This window comes from Lactuca virosa, chromosome 6, assembly GCF_052849685.1.
Source record: "Lactuca virosa cultivar CGN04683 chromosome 6, Lactuca_virosa_CGN04683_v6, whole genome shotgun sequence".
NCBI lineage: Eukaryota > Viridiplantae > Streptophyta > Magnoliopsida > Asterales > Asteraceae > Lactuca > Lactuca virosa.
In genome coordinates, this window is record NC_136431.1 from 50309818 (window position 1) to 50329131 (window position 19314).

Genomic DNA, 19314 nt, shown 5'->3' on the forward strand with positions numbered 1-19314 from the left:
ACTAAATCAACTAACTTGAATTTCTCCCTTTTAGATGTCTAGTTCTGACAACTATGGTCTTCCTTATCCTTTTGGAAAAGGCTTTCCATTCGAAGATGATATTTCGCGTGACAATCAAGGTGAAAGATCAATCCCTTTTTCGTGCTTTGGTGGAACTTCACTTCCTCCACCTCTTCCAATTATCCCTGACCCACGTGTTCGTCGACTTGAAAAATACAAGGTCACTCAAGCTCTATTGGCAAGCAAACACGAAGATGGAAAGTGTGTGTGTGCACACGTCCTGGAGATGAAGTCACACATTGACAAGCTAGGAATGTTGGGTGTCATTTTCCCGAGGAAGTTGGCTGTTGACTTGGTTCTTCAATCACTTCCCGAGTCCTATGGTCAGTTTTTTAAAGACTACTATATGACCGATCACGACGTAACCCTTATTGATCTAACATATTTGCGAATTGCTGCTGAATCAGATATGATTTGGCGCACTGGTAAAGAAAATTTTATTGGAAGATCTACTTCCCAAGCTGCCATGGACATAGGCAATGACATAGATAGTCCAGAAATAATCCATTCTCCTACGTGAAGGGAATTGGCCATGGTCAAAAGATTTAACCATAAGGGAAAAGCCAGTTCTGAGATAGTTCCATGTGCGAATGCCAAAGATTCCACTTGTTTCTACTGCCATTTGAAGGGACATTGGAAGCGAAGCTGCCCTGACTACCTGAGATATCTAAGAGATGGTAGAATAAAATTGTATGGTTCTACTTCAGGTAAGTTCACTATCTAACTCTATTAAGTTCCTATTTATAGATTCTTAATACATGATGTGATAAGATTACATTTTGATGTTTTGTAGGATCAAAGAAAGGAAAGGAAGCTTAAAGGAAGAGTGAGCTGAGTCTGATCGTGAAGACATGGATTTCGATCGCATGATTCGATGATCAGATTTTTGAGCTGCTACTTTAGAGTTATGATAGATTGCTTAGGAATATTTAGAAACATAGTTTTCATATAAATTTGCATTGTAAGGACAAGTTTTTCCGCAATTTTATAAATAAAGGAAATTTTGATTTTATCTTATTTTATGTTTCCTTGCAATGACATTTGTGAAAATTGTTGTTTGTATGTTTCTATTAATTGCAATGTTGAAAAAGGTTTGATTCTTAGTTATATCAATTGTGGTATTGTCGTGATTTTCTAAGTAAGGAAAGATTCTCATCGCCCAAGTTTCAACTGGAAAGAAACTTGGAGTCATATGATATGGATCATATGATGTATGAAAATCTTGGTACTTGGAAAATTGGGACTAATTCCTTGTTTACATAAGTATGTAAGTCAAGTGAAAGGTAAAAGGATCTAGTACACATTGATGTGAATTGGTCAGATCCACCACAGAGGACGATAAAATCTATTCGTCATGATTTGTTGAAAGCTCAGTAAATATGGTTGTGCTTACAAGATTAAGTATAATTCTGATACCTTGAAAAGATTCAAAGTATAGCAGAACGAATAAGAAGAATCAAATTAGGCAGAAAGATAAAAGTTTCTCCAATCTGAAAGGAAAGGAGAATACTTTAGTATCGTGTTTTATGATCATCCTAATGATTGTGGAACCATGTCACAGTTGATCCTCTAAGTACACCTTACTGCACTTGTATGGCTAAGAAGAGGAATCATGAACTTTTGAAATGGTTAAATCAAGAAGATGAGTCATACTTCGTTCCGAAATCAAGTCTTAGAGTCATACTCCAAGATTGTGTCTTGAGTGACATATCCTAAATAGGTTTATAGCACACGACCCGAGGTTGATAACCTATCGTGATTGACATATTCTTGTTTATGTGTCATTCCAGTTAAGTTGACTATGCATGAGAGTTCTATGAGTTCTCATTTGAATGCATAAGGCAAAGCACCTTAATCAATGCAAAGTATATTGATCTGTAGGGGTGAGCTGCATAATAACTTGGAAGCAATGGTAGGACCCTTTTGCTACTAGATCGCAAGAAATTAAGGTTGAACAAGTTCGGTCCATATGAGTTTGGATTTGTCACAAACATTGTCTTGTGATTATGGTTATGACAAATTCACACGGATAGGAACACATACACTATGAAATCTAAGTGGTAAAAGGTTTCTCTCTTTCATGAAAATGATTGTGAGGAACGCTTTCACTAAGTAGATTTAAAGTGATAGCAGTTACGTTAATTGCATTCTCAAATTCGATTATGATTACGGCATCCCTCTTCATTGTTCGAATTGTGAGAAATGGAAAGTAGTCTGAACATTCGGGACTTACTGTTGTAAGTTCTAAAATAGTTTAGACACACATATGAGCTATCTAAGGAAATTTGTATGAGTTTGAGAAGCCTAGATAAAATCTTATCGAAGCATCTTGTATCAGAAATCTGAACTTCGGTAAGAAAGTCAATAAGTATTGATTTCTAGAAGTCCAGCTGATTTCTGGGTACATGTCAAAGCTAGTAGGAGCATAATTGTTATGCTAGTAAGAATGTAATTATTATGTTAAGTGGGAGCATAATCATTATGATAGGTGTTGCGAGTTAGCAATGCTATTTATAGGAAACAAAGTTTTGATTTGCAAAGTTGCAGAATTTGAAAAGTTGTTTTGCTATAGTAAGGGAGAGGATACTTATACTTTATTTCGAATCTAAAAGTTTAGATTGAAGTATTAAGGGACTTAGTCATGGATATATATGAATGTAATGTTGAAATGTTTTCAACATTAGAAATTCTATATATATAGAAATGTTATAGCAAAGGACTTGTCTAATATTATGTGTTTATGTAAGACATTATGAATCGTATCCCATGTGCTTCGGATATAGGATCGATTACATATGCTATAATATTCGATTGTTCTAATTTCCAAATACCTAGGGTATTAAGAGGGAAAAAGGACTAGAACAAGATATGACTGAAAGTTGTATGCAACTGTCAAGGACAATCTAAAGTTCGCTGAAGATTGGTTGCTTATGGACAGTTGGAAGTATAGTAATGAATGGAACATATTGACGTGGTTCTGAATAGATAGGATTCTGTTAAGAATGGATAGTCATATGGCAATATGGAAATGTTTCCATAATGGAGTTGGATGTTAAGAACCTATGTGTAGAAACTTTTATGCAAGAAGGATGTTCGAAGAAATGTACTTTGAATATGAGACTCTGTATCCATGGAATTGTCTTGTAACAATCTCCAATGGAATGTTTGTAATTGGCAAAGTCTCTGTGACTTTGGTGCCTAGTCATTACAAAATGATCATTGCATAATAGCTTAGAATCTTACACATTCTAATAGTGGAAGAATTTGGTATTCTTACACTTATGATAAGGATTTGGAATTGTGGAATGAGCATCATTGGAAATGTTTCCAATTGACCTGTTTCACAAAGAGAGGACCATAGGTAAACTTAGTGTGCATATTTAGAGAATGGGATAACTTTTGTTTTAATTCAAGTATTAAGTTGAATAGTCGAAACAATTGTACAATGAATAATGTGTAATCGATATGGTGATTAAATAATAAGTGTTTTTTATTTATATTCAAAAGTTTTGAGACCATATTGGATTAAATTATTCTTGTGTTTCACTTCGCATGTTTTACTTCCCGAATAACTAGGTTATTCAAACATCCACAGTCGATTATACTTTGGAAGTAAGTAATGAGGAAAGACTATCATGGATCCGTCTATAGATTGTCTAAAAGCTTAGACATAGCAAATGTTTGTTGCAGTATTCATGAGTACTCCTGAAATAGGAATTTGAGTATTGGATTAAACCCACGCTCACATAAATGACTTCATGGATTTTATCACGAGTGATTGTGAGACGATAATATCTTATATTCTTGAAACGGAGACATATGAGTTGTAGTTTACAAGTCAGTTTCACATTGATGATACGTAAATGCACCAGTAACTTGGTGTTATAAAACGTATTATTGTGTGTGATTTGATGAGTAAATTGAAGCATATGAGTCGAAGTTTATCCGTTCCTTTTAACCTAATTGGGATAAAAGCGATATTTGTGGGCCCCTCGATGATTCAGTGATGACACCCTAAGCGCTTGGGCACACCTGGACTGATTTTATTTGTTCAATTAGTCAGTCATCATAAATCGGAAATCGGGAAACAGAACTTGGACAGAGAGAATGATTATAATCCATGTCTCATGTTTATAAGATATCTTGTAGAATGGACGAATATTTGATCCCTTATCTAAAGGACGCATTACTGATAAGATCAGAGTTCTACAACGGATTTTGAGAGCTACGATTGCTAATCGGATTTTGAAGTTACATTGGCAGTTATAGTTATTAGACTTATCCAAGTGGGAGACCGTTGGATTAGGTGTCTAAGCCCATAAATATACTTGGTATGTACTTGACCCGATAGTAGCATGGTCCTTTTGGGTTGCCTGCACCGGAGCAATTTGATAGGATAGATATTTGAGAAAGAGGTTATTTGTGATTTATTAATATATTATAAGAATAATATATTAATTGAGAAATCATATTATTTAATTGGTAACTGTCAAGAATTAATTTGGAATTAATTTAGTGATCAAAAGAGACTGTTCAAATTAATGGGGACTGATTAAGTAAATCAGTAATACATATAGTTTGAGCTAATGATCCATGTTGATTAGGATGGACTAATTTTATGTGGGAGTCCATGAAGAGTTAGTCAAAAGGACTTATCATATGGATTATTGCACTAAAGGCCCAGGGAAGTGAATTAGGGTTTACAAGTCAAACCCTAGGAATTCCACATTATAAATTTAACCCCTAGCATCACCAAAAAGGCCCCTAAGAGTTCCAAGAATAATCCTAGCCGTTTTGTGTGCCTCCTAGCCTCTGTCTCATTATCCTCAATTGTTGGTGGTGTTTGTGACTCATTTGAGGTGCTAAGCTCTTGAAAGGTCAAGTTTTACAAGCTACAACAAAGAGGTATTCATCTAACTAGTTTTTTATGTTTCAAATATCAAAGTTGTATGATAGTTGTAGGTTTCATGCTTTGGATAATTTTATTGCATGTATAACTTGAGAAAACTTAGATCCAAAGCGTTAGGGTTGTATGTGCACCATAGGGATGTTATAGTGCTCAAAAACCATCATTTTGTCTCAAATATTGAACACAAGGTACTTAATTACTTTAAAATTTCATTTTCAGCAACAAAGACATGATCGGATGTAAAAGGAAGTGGATTTAGCGATTGGAAGCTTGGAATTTGGATTTTGAAGAAAGAAGATGAAATTAAAGAAGAACTCGGTGAGTTTATCCTCCAACTCGACGAGTTTCTTGTCGTACACGCGATTTAAGTAGCAAACTCGGCGAGTTGGGACCATCCAACTCGACGAGTTGAAGTTGTTTTCAGAATCTATTTATAGATCATTTTAATTCAAAACCCTAACGTTGGCTGAAGACTTTTAGCGACTTTTAGAGGCCAAAGACATTCTCAAGAAGCTTTGGAACTCAGAATTCGATTAGAGGTTAATTTTGAAGAGATCAAAGACAATTAATCATTACTTTTCTCTTAATTCTTTGTGTGAATCATGTTTACAACATTAAATTTCGATTTTATGTGGTTATTTGCTTAAGTTATGGGCTAAAACACCAAACTTTTGTTTAGAGTAGATAAGCTTATGAATATGGTTTGATTAGTTGATTTGGATTATATTGATTTGGTTATTTATCTTGTTAAGCTTGTTAATAGATCCTTGTGTGTTAATGATAATTATTTTCTATTAATGACTAAGTATATTGAGTTGCATGAACATCTTCTTGATTACTTGAATCTTATGGTTTTATGAAAACAAGATTGTATGCCTAGTGTTGTGAACATAACCTAGGGTTAACTAGAGAATAAATAAGTTAATGTGTGAGCATGTGTGATGACCAACCACATATGAGTTAATTAAACCAACCAATTTGATTAGCTATTATTACAAGTCTTACTTGATTCGAACTGAACACTAGCAAACCTATTACTTTAATCAACTGATCACTATTTGAATGAACTTGTTTGCTAAAGGATTAGTAATAGTGAACATGCACCTAATCATATTAGAAATCGGTAACTAATGATAAATTAATCCATTGCATTTGCCACGAAATCAACCATAGGAATAAGTGAATCGAATCTAAACGGAAGTCTCTTTAATCTTATTGAATCTAGTTGTATTTTGCTTCTCTTTTAGTTGTTAATTGTTCTTTGTTAAGTGCTTAGTAATTGCTTAAGTTTCTAGTTTGGATTTTGGGCTTCGAGTTTTGGGCCACCTTTTGGGCTTGAATGCTTGAGCCCTTATTGGTCTATGTGAGTATGAGTGTTTTGGGCCAAGTGAAGAGTTAGACCTTAGGATAAGGCGCAAAAAGGAGTTTGGGTCCAATTTGGAAAATTGGGCTTTTGGATCAAGAATTGGGCTTGGGTCTTGGCCCAATTATGGATAGGGTAAAGTGGCCATTTACCCTAAGTTTGGGTCATTAGTCAAGGATGGTAATACAATTACTAAATTGATGTTTATTTGTTGTGATAGTTCGGGATTTTAGTGGGCCAGCAGCCGGAGGTTTTCTGTATGATTCGTTAGTATGAGGTGAGTTGTCCTCACTATACTCTCGGGTCGAAGGCACCAAGGCCGACCCTTTGGATTGTTATCCTAGTTATTATATGCTTGCTATGTTGTAGTGATCTGTTAGATTGGTATCCTTGTAGATAGGATGTGCTATGCTATAGTGATCTGTTAGACTTGTATGACTGCCTGTATATGCTAGCTATGTTTGATTATGTTATGTGTGGATATGTGATGGATGGTTGGGTTGAGGCGGTACTGCTGTGTGTAGAAGGCCAACAGACCCAGGGCGGCCTGGATAGACTGAAGGCTTGTGAGGCGGACCAGTCAGGTCGAAGGGCCAAAGAACAGTCCAGACAGGCTGAAGGCCTGGTGTGGCGGTCCAGACATCCTGAAGGTTATGTATGCATGTTGTCGGTGTTATATCTATGATTATTCATTGTGGTGGTATTTTGGGGAAACTCACTAAGCAGTGGGCTTACAATTTTGGGTTATGTTTTAGGTACCTTAGATGAACGTGGGAAGGCAAAGTCTTGATCGTGCACCTCCTCATGTTATGTTTTGTGATTTTGGGAAAACTCTGATGATAAACAGGCTTTGAAAACTATAATGTAAACAATTATGATTTTGGTTGGTGAAAAGTTTGGAATTTTTATGATTGTTACAAGTTGGTATCAGAGCCTTGGTTTGAGTGAATTGGAGGAACACTCGAGTGAATCCAGTCTCAAACTAAGGAAAAAGATTTTTAAAACAATTTTCAAATGGTTTTCAAAATAATAGAGGAGGATACAATGTGTACGATCAGCCGGAGCCAGTAAGTGACCCCAAATTACCACACAAGTTATTTAAGATTATGTTATGTTATGATTAGAACAACAAGTTAGTAACATGATAGGGATCCTCAGGAATCGTATGATAGAATTGCCTGATATTTGATGCCTTATCTCTTGTAGAGTACCTTATTGATTGTTGTATGACTCTTTCGTGTGTGAACTAGCTGTTAAATGAATGCGCTAAGTTGAATATTGCATAGGTTAAATGGTCTTAGGGTAAGGGAATTAGTCCTTATGTGCAGCTCTTGTTTGAGTCCAACTGTTGTGGGATTGAAACATTTAGCCTAAGATTGTTTAAGTCATGTAGTATGTGATAGTATTCATGCAATAGTTATCTTGCACCAATGGAGGGTCGTGTGGCAGTTAGTGGTAGGATGAGTTATGTGGGGCCAGCCGACCAGTCGATATGTGTAGCCTTCCTCTAGGAAGTGAGGGTAGAGTGCATGAGTATGCTAGAGGTAAGTTTATTGTTAGGGTTGTTGTGATGATCCTATGAGACAACTACGGGTAGGTGTGGAAGGTAGTATGGGCTTGTACTACTGAAAGCACAGGACCCGTACGTGTAGCAAGGAAGTCACAACCCCTAGGGATTTGTTGGGAGTTGGTTCCCCGTTTTGGTTATATGTGTTATCTGATATCTCCGTGGTGTATTTCAGTATGGTGACTACAAGGCGATTTGAGACCGGATCCGGATCGGGATCAGGAGTTGGCAGGCAGATTGGAGCTGATGAGTTGGATGCCAGGATTAGGGAGATTCTCCATGGGGAGGTCGTGGCCATCGTCCGGGATCAGATACTGGAGTTATTTGGGTCTATTAAGACCGAGATGATGGAGTTATTTGATGACAAATACGCAACCATTGTTGAGACTGCTGCTGTTGCAGCCTCCACAGTCGTGGCAGCTGCAAGTGTCGGACCGGGTCAGATTTTTCAGTGTCGGGACTTCAATAATACAAAGCCCCTGAATTTCGATGTCTGATGTCGAGGGATGCTTTTTTACCTGCTCTTGCCCAGCTGACTAGAAGGTCAGGTGCGCTCTGAACCTCTTGAGTTTTGGAGCAAAGGATTGGTGGAGACTTTTTACGGGATCATATTCTGCTGAGAAGAGGGCTGCGGTATCTTGGGATCAGTTCATGGAGATGTTTCGTACTCGATATATGCCACGGGTTAAGCGTGAGAGGTTGGACCAGGAGTTTTTGGATATGAGGCAGGGATCGGAGTTGGTGACGGAGATCGCCGGGATGTTTACTGAGAGGGACATCTTTTGCCATGAGTTTGCTTCGGAGCAGGCTCAGATGACCCATTACTTGAGCATGCTCAAGATGGATATCAAGCAGTTTGTTTCCACCCAACGGTATGATTATTTGATGGATTTGGGAGGCGGACAGGCGGCGTGAGCTTGAGATAGATCTTTAGTTAAGGGAGCAGAGACCAGCCCTGGTACAGTCTTAATCGGCGCCGAAGCAGTTCAAAGCCGCTGATTCTAGGTTTGGGGGTCAGCGAGGCTGCACTTGTAGGAAGTGCGGTAGGGTTCATGACAGAGCATGCCGATTTGGTAGTTTGTGACACAAGTGTAGCAAGGAGGGGCACTATGTGAGGGATTGCCGCCAGTTAGCCCCAGTTCAGAGTACAAGGATTTGCTATCATTGTGATCAGGTTGGCCATGTAAAGGTCAACTGTCTGTTGTTCGCTGCCAAGCCAGCGTAGGCCCCCGCGCTAGCTACCTTGAGGATCACAGATTGGCCCCAGGGGAAGGCGGAGCCCCCAAGGGCTCGAGGTCATGCTTTTCAGCTCACTGTCGAGGAGGCCAAAGCAGCTCGAGATGTTGTGACTTGTATGTTTCTATCTGTTATCTTGTTGATTATGTTTATGTTATGCTTATACATTTGTACCTTTGTTAGGTACGTTCCTAGTGAACTCATTGCCTACTTTAGTGTTGTTTGACTCGGGTGCGAGTCGATCCTTTGTTTCTTGGTCATTTAGTAGGGAGTTTGATATGCCCTTAGGGAGTTGGAGTGTCCGTTGCGAGTTTCTATTGCTAACGAACACAGGGTTTCTTCTTCTTCGGTGTATCAGGGTTGTGTTCTGGAGATCTTCGGGGTATCCTTTCTGTTCGATTTGATCCCTATACCCATGGGGGATGTCTTTGTGATTGTGGGTATGGATTGACTGAGCCATTTTGGTGCGATGATTGATTGTGAGGGTCAGCTCGTGGTAGTTCGAAACCCGAGTAGGGGAGAACTGGTTATCTATGGAGAGTGCACCAGGATGGGTTCGGGGTTTTGTTCTGTAGCCAGGGCTCGATAGTATATTCAGCATGGGTGTGTAGGCTACTTGGATTATGTGGTGGATATGCGTGTTGGGGGTCAGGTTTCAGTTTCTAATGTACTGGTTGTCAGGGAGTTTGTGGATGTATTCCCGGAGGAGTTACCCGGTGTGCCTCCCGAGAGGCAAGTCGATTTTAGGATCGACCTTGTGTCAGGTGTGGCCCCGATCGCCAAGGCGTCGTACCGCTTGGCACCGCTTGAGATGCAGGAGTTGTCATCTCAGTTGCAGGAGCTGCTAGGCAAGCAGTTCATCAGACCAAGTAGTTCCCTGTAGGGAGCGTCGATTTTATTCGTCAAGAAGAAGGATGGTTCACACCGGATGTGAATTGATTACCAGGAGTTGAACAAGTTAGCGGTGAATAACTATTATCCACTTCCGTGGATTGATGACCTCTTTGATCAGTTTCAGGGTGCATCTTGGTTCTCCAAGATTGATCTGAGGTCCGGGTATCATCAGGTAAGGGTGAGAGAGGAGGACATGGAGAAGACCGCGTTCCAGACTCGTTATGGACATTATGAGTTTGTGGTGATGCTGTTTGGGCTCACCAATACGCCTACGGTATTTATGGATTTGATGAATCGAGTATGCAGACATATGCTTGATCATTCACTCATCGTATTCATTGATGATATCTTGGTATATTCCAAGACCGGAGAGTAGCATGAGGAGCATCTTTGCGGGCCCGTGGGGGTATTGAGGCGAGAATGGCTTTATGCTAGGTTCTCGAAGTGTGAGTTTTGGTTACGAGAGGTTCAGTTCCTTGGACACCTCGTTAACCAGGATGAGATTTTGGTCGATCCGGCCGAAATCAAGGCTGTGATGCAGTGGGAGGTTCCGAAATCTCCCTCAGATATCAGGAGTTTCTTGGGATTAGCAGGGTACTATCGGAGACTCATTCAGGATTTCTCCGATATTACGGTACCCCGCACTCGTCTGACGAGGAAGGGGGTGTATTTCCGGTGGGGCCCTAAGCAGCAGTCAGCATTCGAGACCCTTCGGCAGAGATTATGTGAGGCCCTGGTTTTGACCCTCCCAGAGGGAATTGAGAATTTTGTGGTTTTCTGTGATGCATCCATCACTGATTTGGGGGCGGTCCTCATGCATAGAGGACGGGTGATAGCTTATGCTTCGCAGAAGCTGAAGCCGCACGAGACTAGATATCTCACGCATGACCTTGAGTTGGGGGCTGTGGTTTTTGCCCTCACGATTTGGAGGCATTATCTTTATGGGGTCTGTTGTACTATCTACACGGATCACAAGAGTTTGAGACACATTATGGATCAGCCAAACCTGAACAAGAGGCGACGCAGGTGGCTGGACATAGTCAAGGATTATGACTGCGATATCCTTTACCATCTGGGTAAAGCGAATGTGGTGGCAGATGCTTTGAGTCGCAAGTCAGCTGGGTCTTCAGATAGGGTATCGTGTTTGAGGATATCGGTGGATTCCCCGCTTTTGGGATTGATTAGGGAGGCTCAGGCCGAGGGTGTTCGGGAAGAGAAGTGCAAGATAGAGCGGATCAAGGGTGAGATCACCCGATTTGTTCCGGATAGTCGTGGATTGTTAACCCGTTGCAGTCGAGTATAGGTTCCTATATCTGGTGGGGTCAGACAGATTGTGTTGTAGGAGGCTCATAAGTCTCGTTTTTCTATCTATCCGGGGGCCACCAAAATGTATCAGGATCTAAGATTGAGCTATTGGTGGCCGTGTATGAAGAGGGAGATCGCCTGGTACGTGGAGAGGTGCTTGACCTGCAGGATGGTCAAGGCCGAGCATCAGAGGCCGCATGGAAAGCTGCAAACTATGGAGGTTCCCATGTGGAAATTGTAGCATATTTCCATAGACTTCATCACCAAGTTTCCGAGGACGGCGAAGGGGTTTGATGCTATTTGGGTAATCGTGGATCGATTGACCAAGAGTACCCATTTCTTGGCGATTCGTGAGAGTTCTTCGGCCTAGAAGTTGGCCGATGTGTATATCCGTGAGATTGTTGCTCGCCACGGGGTTCCGGTCTCCATTGTTTCAGACCATAACGTTCGGTTCACCTCTAGTTTTTGGAAAAAGTTCCATGAGGAACTGGGCACGAGGTTGCACTTCAGCACAACTTAGCATCCGCAGACCGATGGCCAGAGTGAGCGGACGATACAGACCCTTGAGGATATGTTGCGGGTATGTGTTATTGATTTTGGTGGGAGATGGGACTCCTACCTACCTCTTGCGGAGTTCTCCTACAAAAACAGTTTTCACTCCAGCATTGGAGCTCTGCCTTTTGAGCTCTTGTATGGGCGGAGATGTCGCACCCCGGTCTGTTGGGGCGAGGTTGGTCACAGGGTTATGGGGAGGACCGAGGTGGTTAGCAGATCAAGCAGAGAGCTCAGAGTCGGCAGAAGAGCTATGTCGACTAACGCCGATCCGAGTTGGAGTTTCAGGTCGGCGACATGGTGTTACTGAAGGCCTCACCTTGGGAAGGTGTGATTCGCTTCAGGTAGAGGGGGAAATTGGGTCCCCGATATACTGTTCCTTTCCGGGTTATTGCCAGGGTTGGAAAGGTTGCTTACAGATTGGATCTTCCTGAGGAGCTCAGTCAGATTCATAACACTTTCCAGATTTCGCAGTTGCGAAAGTGCGTATTGGATGAGGATGCGGTAGTATCCTTGGATGATATTCAGGTTGATGAGCGCCTGAACTATGTTGAGAGGCCCGTAACTATTTTGGAGAGAAAGGTGAAGGTTTTGCGCAACAAGGAAGTACCTTTGGTAAAGGTACGGTGGCAGCATCGAAGGGGCTCCGAGTAGACCTGGGAGCCGGAGGCTGAGATGCGGGAGCATTACCCGGATTTGTTCGTTGCAGCAGACTTCGAGGACGAAGTCTAGTTTAAGTGGGGGAGAGTTGTAACATCCCAGGTTTCAGGTATTTTCAAATCCTTCCATTGGTTTTGAATTATGTCATTTTGGTCCTTGGATTGGTTGGAATTAGCCCTAAGAAGCCCTAGTGGCAAAATGGTAAATTTTAGGGCAGGAGGTGTACGTTGAGCGTACATGTGAGTACGCTGGGCGTACTAGTGTCCCGGTGAAACCCTAAATTTCAGGGTTTGAGGACTATTTAAACATCTTTATAGACCATTTACCCTCATCCTTTCAGCCTCCAAGTCCTTGAGTTGTTCTTGCAAAACCCTAGCTCCATTGAGTGAGATTGAGAGCCCTAATGTGTGTTCTTGGTGTTTTTAGAGGAAATGGAATTGCATCAAGAAGCTTGAAAGCTTGAAGCAAGGTTGGATCTCAAAGTTTGGCTTCCTTCTCCATCATCTAAAGGTATAAAGTTCATACCTTTATGATTTATTTGATAGATCTCATGTTTGGGTCCTTTTTATGTTTCTTTTGGTCCCAAATGCTCCATCTTGAGCATGACATGTTCTGGATGTTTTGAGTCGTCCTTTCAGACCCTTGGAGGGGTCCTTAATCATAAAAATGAGGTCCCAGTGGCTAGAAGTGTCCCATGCAATTGGTAGAAGGGTCTTAACGGATTAAGACCTTGTATTAAGAACTTTTGGACATGTAAGGTCATAAAGTTAGAGACTTTATGACTCTAGGATGCATTTGTATCGTGGATATGTAGTTTGGGATTAAGTGCTTAAGCCATTAAGCACAAAAAGGGACTTATGGATCTGTGAGGGTACGACCCGCGTAAGGCGAGTACGCCCCGCATACTCGGTCAGCCACCACGTTGTGGGTCAATGCGAGGCGGTGTACGCCCAGCGTACGCCTTCTGTTGGATTTCGGATTTTGGGCCACCTTTTGGGCTTGAATGCTTGGGCCCTTATTGGTCTATCTGAGTATGAGTGTTTTGGGCCAAGTGAAGAGTTGGACCTTAGGATAAGGCCCAAAAAGGAGTTTGGGCCTAATTTGGAAAATTGGGCCAATGATGGGCCTTGTATAATTTTGGGCTTTTTGGATCAAGAATTGGGCCTAGGTCTTGGCCCAATTATGGATAGGGTAAAGTGGCCATTTACCCTAAGTTTGGTCATTATTCAGGGATGGTAACTCAATTATTAATTGGATGTTTATTTGTTGTGATAGTTAGGGATTTTAGGGGGCCAGCAGCCGAAGGCTTTCTGTGCGATTCGTCAGTGTGAGGTGAGTTGTCCTCACTATACTCTCAGGTCGAAGGCACCAAGGCCGTCCCTTTGGATTGTTATCGTGGTTATTGTATGTTTGCTATGCTGTAGTGATCTGTTAGACTGGTATCCTAGTAGATAGGATGTGCTATGTTATAGTGATCTGTTAGACTTGTATGACTTCTTGTATACGCTAGCTGTGTTTGATTATGTTATGTGTGGATATGTGATGGATGGTTGGGTTGAGGCGGTCCTGATGTGTGTAGAAGGCCAACAGACCCAGGGCGGCCCAGATAGACTGAAGGCCTGTGAGGCGGACCATTCAGGCCGAAGGCCCGGAGAACGGTCCAGACAGGCTGAAGGCCTAGTGCGACGCTCCAGACATGTTGAAGGTTCTGTATGCATGTTGTTGCTGTGATATCTATGATTATGCGTTGTGGTGGTATTTTGGGGAAACTCACTAAGCGTTGGGCTTACAGTTTTGGGTTATGTTTCAGGTACCTCAGATGAACGTGGGAAGACAAAGGCTTGATCGTGCACCTCCTCATGTTAAGTTTTCTGATTTTGGGAAAACTCTGATGATGAACATGTTTTGAAAACTATAATGTAAAAAATTATGATTTTGGTTTGTTTGAAAAGTTTGGAATTTTTATGAAATTTTATGAATGTTACAACTATGTAGTGTGGTTTATCTGAATGGTCTATTAGTTTAAACTAACTCTGACATATATTCACTTTTATAAGTAATCGACATAAATTTCATTTACCATAAGACTTGCAATCTAATGATATCCAAGATCCGATCCAACAGGATACCTGGCAATGCATTTCATGTTTACATATTCCAGACATCGATTCCACAAATAGATTTTATCCAAAGTTTTGTATGTATTCGAATTAGTACGTATTGTGGATATTCTGAATGGACTATTAGTTAAAGCTAATTCCAACATACTCTCACACTATAACATAGCGCTTTTATTATTTGTCTTAACAAATATCACTTGCATTTATCATAAGACTTGCAGTCACATGATTTCCAAAATCCTATCCAACTAGATCTTTGGAAATGCAATTCGTATTTTCAAGAATATGATTGCATAATATTACATCTCATTAAAATATTTAAATCAACCTTTTGAACTGTTGCGAACATACAAGTTTCTTATATTTCATGAATTTTATTTTAAATACAAAATATATGAAATGTTTTACATTTGAATAAGTTAGAATAATCTCATGAAATTTGTATACACGGTTTTTGAATGACAATACCATAGACTAAACATTTAGGAGAATGAAATATCTATTGATCCTATGAATAGTATCAAGGGACCGATATTCATGATCAAATATGTTTCTTCTTGTTTCAGTCCTCTTTACTCCTTACAGTCACTGCATATTCTTGCGAATGTCAGTACTTTATCCTTTCATAAAATACTTAAGGTTTGGAAGTAATGTTCCAATGTTATAAATGATGGGTTTTAGACATTACAAAACAAACTTAAAACTCTTAAGTGTGAATGCAACCTAAAACAAGATCTATGTTTTCACTATTTAATCTATAAATGCGAACATCAAAATAAGAACCCTAAGTAATTTTCGAAATTACTAAAAGAAAGGTTTAGGGTTACATACCTTTTAGTTGTTATAGTAAAAAACTAGAAATCCTCTTGTTGATCTTTTTGAAGCAAGCACCACAAGCATCGTGCCTCTAATGGTTCACACCCAAGCTAGCAAGAGGAAAACTATATAGAGTGGAGAAGAGAGCCAAGATTTCGTCCAAGGCTTGTAAAGGGAAGGGATGGACGGAATCAAGGGCTAGGGAGGCCTTTATATACCCAAGGAATCTTGGGGCCAAAGCTAGGGTTTAAGGGATAAACCCTAGACTCCTTTGCTTGGTGACAAGGCAGCCCAATCCCTTACCCAAAGGGCCTTGGACGAAAATTATAGGACTTCCCTAGAAGTTTTCATCCACCTCGTCTAATGAGGTTCTAGAGCCTTCCTTCCTTAACTTTCAATAAATAACCAAGCAGTCCATGTACTTTTAATTAACCCAATTAATCTCAAAATCAATTCTAATTAATTTCTGATTAATTATTAATTAAATAATATGATTTCTAATTAATATATTATTTTCATAATACATTAATAAACCATTTATTTAATTTATTATTCACATAATAAATTAATATCTCTCTCTAAAAGTCATCATGTCTAATTGCTAGGTTTGAGGGCAACCCAAAAAGACTATGCTACTATCAATTCAAGTATATACCAATTTTAGTTATGAGCTTAGACACCTAATCCAACAATTATGAATTATCATATCTGATTGCAGACTAAACATTCAAGAGTTGTCGTTTGATCCCATAGATAGTAGCATGGACTCGTAATACAGAATCAAATTATATCGTCTATGTTTTAGTCTTACCTATCAAACATATTGGGCTCGAATGCTTTCTAAGTCCTTTTCTTATTTTGGGAAATGATAGTTTATCAGAATAAGCTTTCCTATTGCCCTTGGTGTTTGCGGCCCGATTAGGTATATTACCACAAATCATATGGGTAACTTGATTTCTTTCTTTTTGATACTTTTATTCATGATAGTGAATATGAGAGTATTTGAAGGTGAAGTTTTTATGATTGGCTATGTAACATCCAGAAATCAGGTATAACTATTTAATCCTTCTTCTTTTCCAAATTGTCAAAACTAGCCCATGGAAGGAAATTATAGCAAATGGGTACGTTGGGCGTACTGAAGAGTACGCTGCGCGTACTCATAAGCGTGTTCTTGACGCGGAGACTTCCTGGTACGCGGGGTGTACCATAGTGTACGCTGGGCGTATTGGGCCTAGACTTGAAACCCTAAATGAGGATGAGCCCTATAAAAGGAACATTATGGCCTCCCTTTTCAGCCACCATTTCCAGAGAGTAAAACCCTAAGGGGCCCTAACCCTCGTTCTAGAGCTAGTGTGAGTGTGGTTAAGCTTGAAAGTGTTCTTGTGTGCTTTTGAAGAGAAGGAAGTGCCATTGAAGGAGCTAGAGTTGGAGGGCAAGCTTTGGATCTGAACTTTCTGAGGTTGGAGCATCATTTGGAGGTAAAAAGCTCAAAGCTTTCTCAACCTTTTTGATTTGAGCTTTATGGACCATTTCTAGGGTTTTTGTCCCAAAGGTGGAGACTTTATGAGTAAAGGAGCTCCATAAAACCTTGATCTATCCATATTCAGTGTATAAAGAGTTATAGATCCATAAAAATCCAATCTTGAATGTTAATATTGAGTCATGCATGAGTTAAGGGCTTAATGAGGAAAGAGGATAAGTGTTTGGAGTGATTGGTGACCTTTACAGCCATTTAAAGGCTTAAAGGCTTCGACTTTATGGGTTACTAGGCATTAGAGTGACTAGATCTGGGATTTGAGCTTATGTCTTAATCGATTCAGACCAAAAACCACGAAGAGTATGAAACTGGGACTTACGTTGGGTGTAATCCCAGTACGCGCAGCGTAGGGGTCGAGTTCCCCCGATTCTGGATATCCGCGGGGTACGCCCCGCGTACAAAGCTGGTACGCGCAGCGTACTCCCTACTGTTGACTTCCGTTGACTTTTAGGGTTCGGTCAACAATTGGACTTTTGGACCATTGGAGGGGTAAAATGGTCTTTTACCTTTCTGAGAGAATATAGGAAGGGACTAGTCTAGCCTTGAGAGTCGTTATTAATTAGAGGTAATTATCTTATGTGATTAGGCGGAGGCTAGATCAGTATTTCGAGTTCGAGATTATCCAAGTTACCCGAGGTGAGTCTTCTCACTATACTTTACCTAGAGTGGTAATTAGAGTTGTGTGACAGAGTACCTTATATGCTATTTGTATGATGTGATATACTGTGTTATCCTATGTGATTTATGTTATGTATGATTCAGAGTTTACAGAGTTAGGACCGAAAGGTCCACAGAGTTAGGACCAGAGGGTCCACAGAGTTAGGACCAGAGGGTCCACAGAGTTATGGGACTGGAGGGTCCCACTGAGACACATTGACCAGAGGGTCGTACAGAGTTATAGCCTCGAGTGGCTAATATGTGTTGTATGTGGTATTTTGGGGGAACTCACTAAGCATTTGTGCTTACCGTATTATGTGTTTCAGGTACCTCAGAGGATCGCGGGAAGGCACCGGCATGATTGTACACACACTCTTGATATGGAGCTATGATTGTGGATCCTGGTTTTGAATAATTGTATTGAAAACTTGTTGGTTGTTTTTGAGAATCAATGATGAGACATATGCTTTATGAGTTTTAAAATTGAAAATTTTGTTTTGAAAAATCATGTCGTTATAGGCTATGTTAGTCCCAAAGGGTTTCTACATCCATTCAACTCCTTAATGGACATTTCTAAGTTGTTCATATCAAAATCAAATTGAACTAGTTATATATATATATATATATATATATATATATATATATATATATATATATATATATATATATATATATATATATTGTTAGCTAAGTTGATAACTATAGTCAACTCCTAACTAAATGAAATTCCTTTTCACTTCATTATGTTTATACGATAATTGTTCTTAATAATTTAGGAATGTAGAGGTTATAGGGAACCCTCAAAAAGAGCTTCATCTAAAGCATGATCTTTCTATTCGTAAATGAGAACAATTCTCAAACTATGAATTTTGATTATCCTTCCAGCTAATCCTTTCGAGAGGTTTTATTGCAGTAGATTTTTTAAGGATTATCTTGTAGACATCATTCAATTCTATTAATTCCATTCTTATTTGTTTTGTTTGTCCTTTAAATAATTTTCTCAACCCTATTACATTATTTACTAAGGATAGGATCCATATTTACCTTTTTGATGTATAGAGGGTTGGCGTCAATACACCACGAAGTTATTTTTGTAGGTAATAAATTTTTACCAATTTCAATCACTATGAAACCCCTAGATCTTTTCAGATTCATTAAAACTGTTTAATGGCATGTTAATCACAAATAAGATGATCAGCCAACCCTGCAAAAACATGTGACCTTGATTATGTCATGGTTATCTAATTGACGTGTTGGTTAACCACACACGCTCCATCAACAAACCAAAACCAAAAGTCAAACATCATTTTCCCTTTACGTCTCAAATTTATGTGCCGGTTATCCACACACGCTCCATAAATAGGCTCGTAACAAATAATGTGTGTTAATCATGGATTAGAAACTATTCACATTTTCCTAAAACAACTAAGAACATGAATTTTGTTTTGAGTACTTTATATGTTATACTTTTAACGAGACATCGTCATATCGAACCCTTTCAACTAACGACAATCCACCATGCAAAGAAGCGGCGAGTGAAAATGGCATTCATTAAACGGTCATTTTATAGGTCGTTTCCTTATACCTCTCTTATAACATGGCTTCATGAATGAGACATACATTTGATTCGACTGAAGA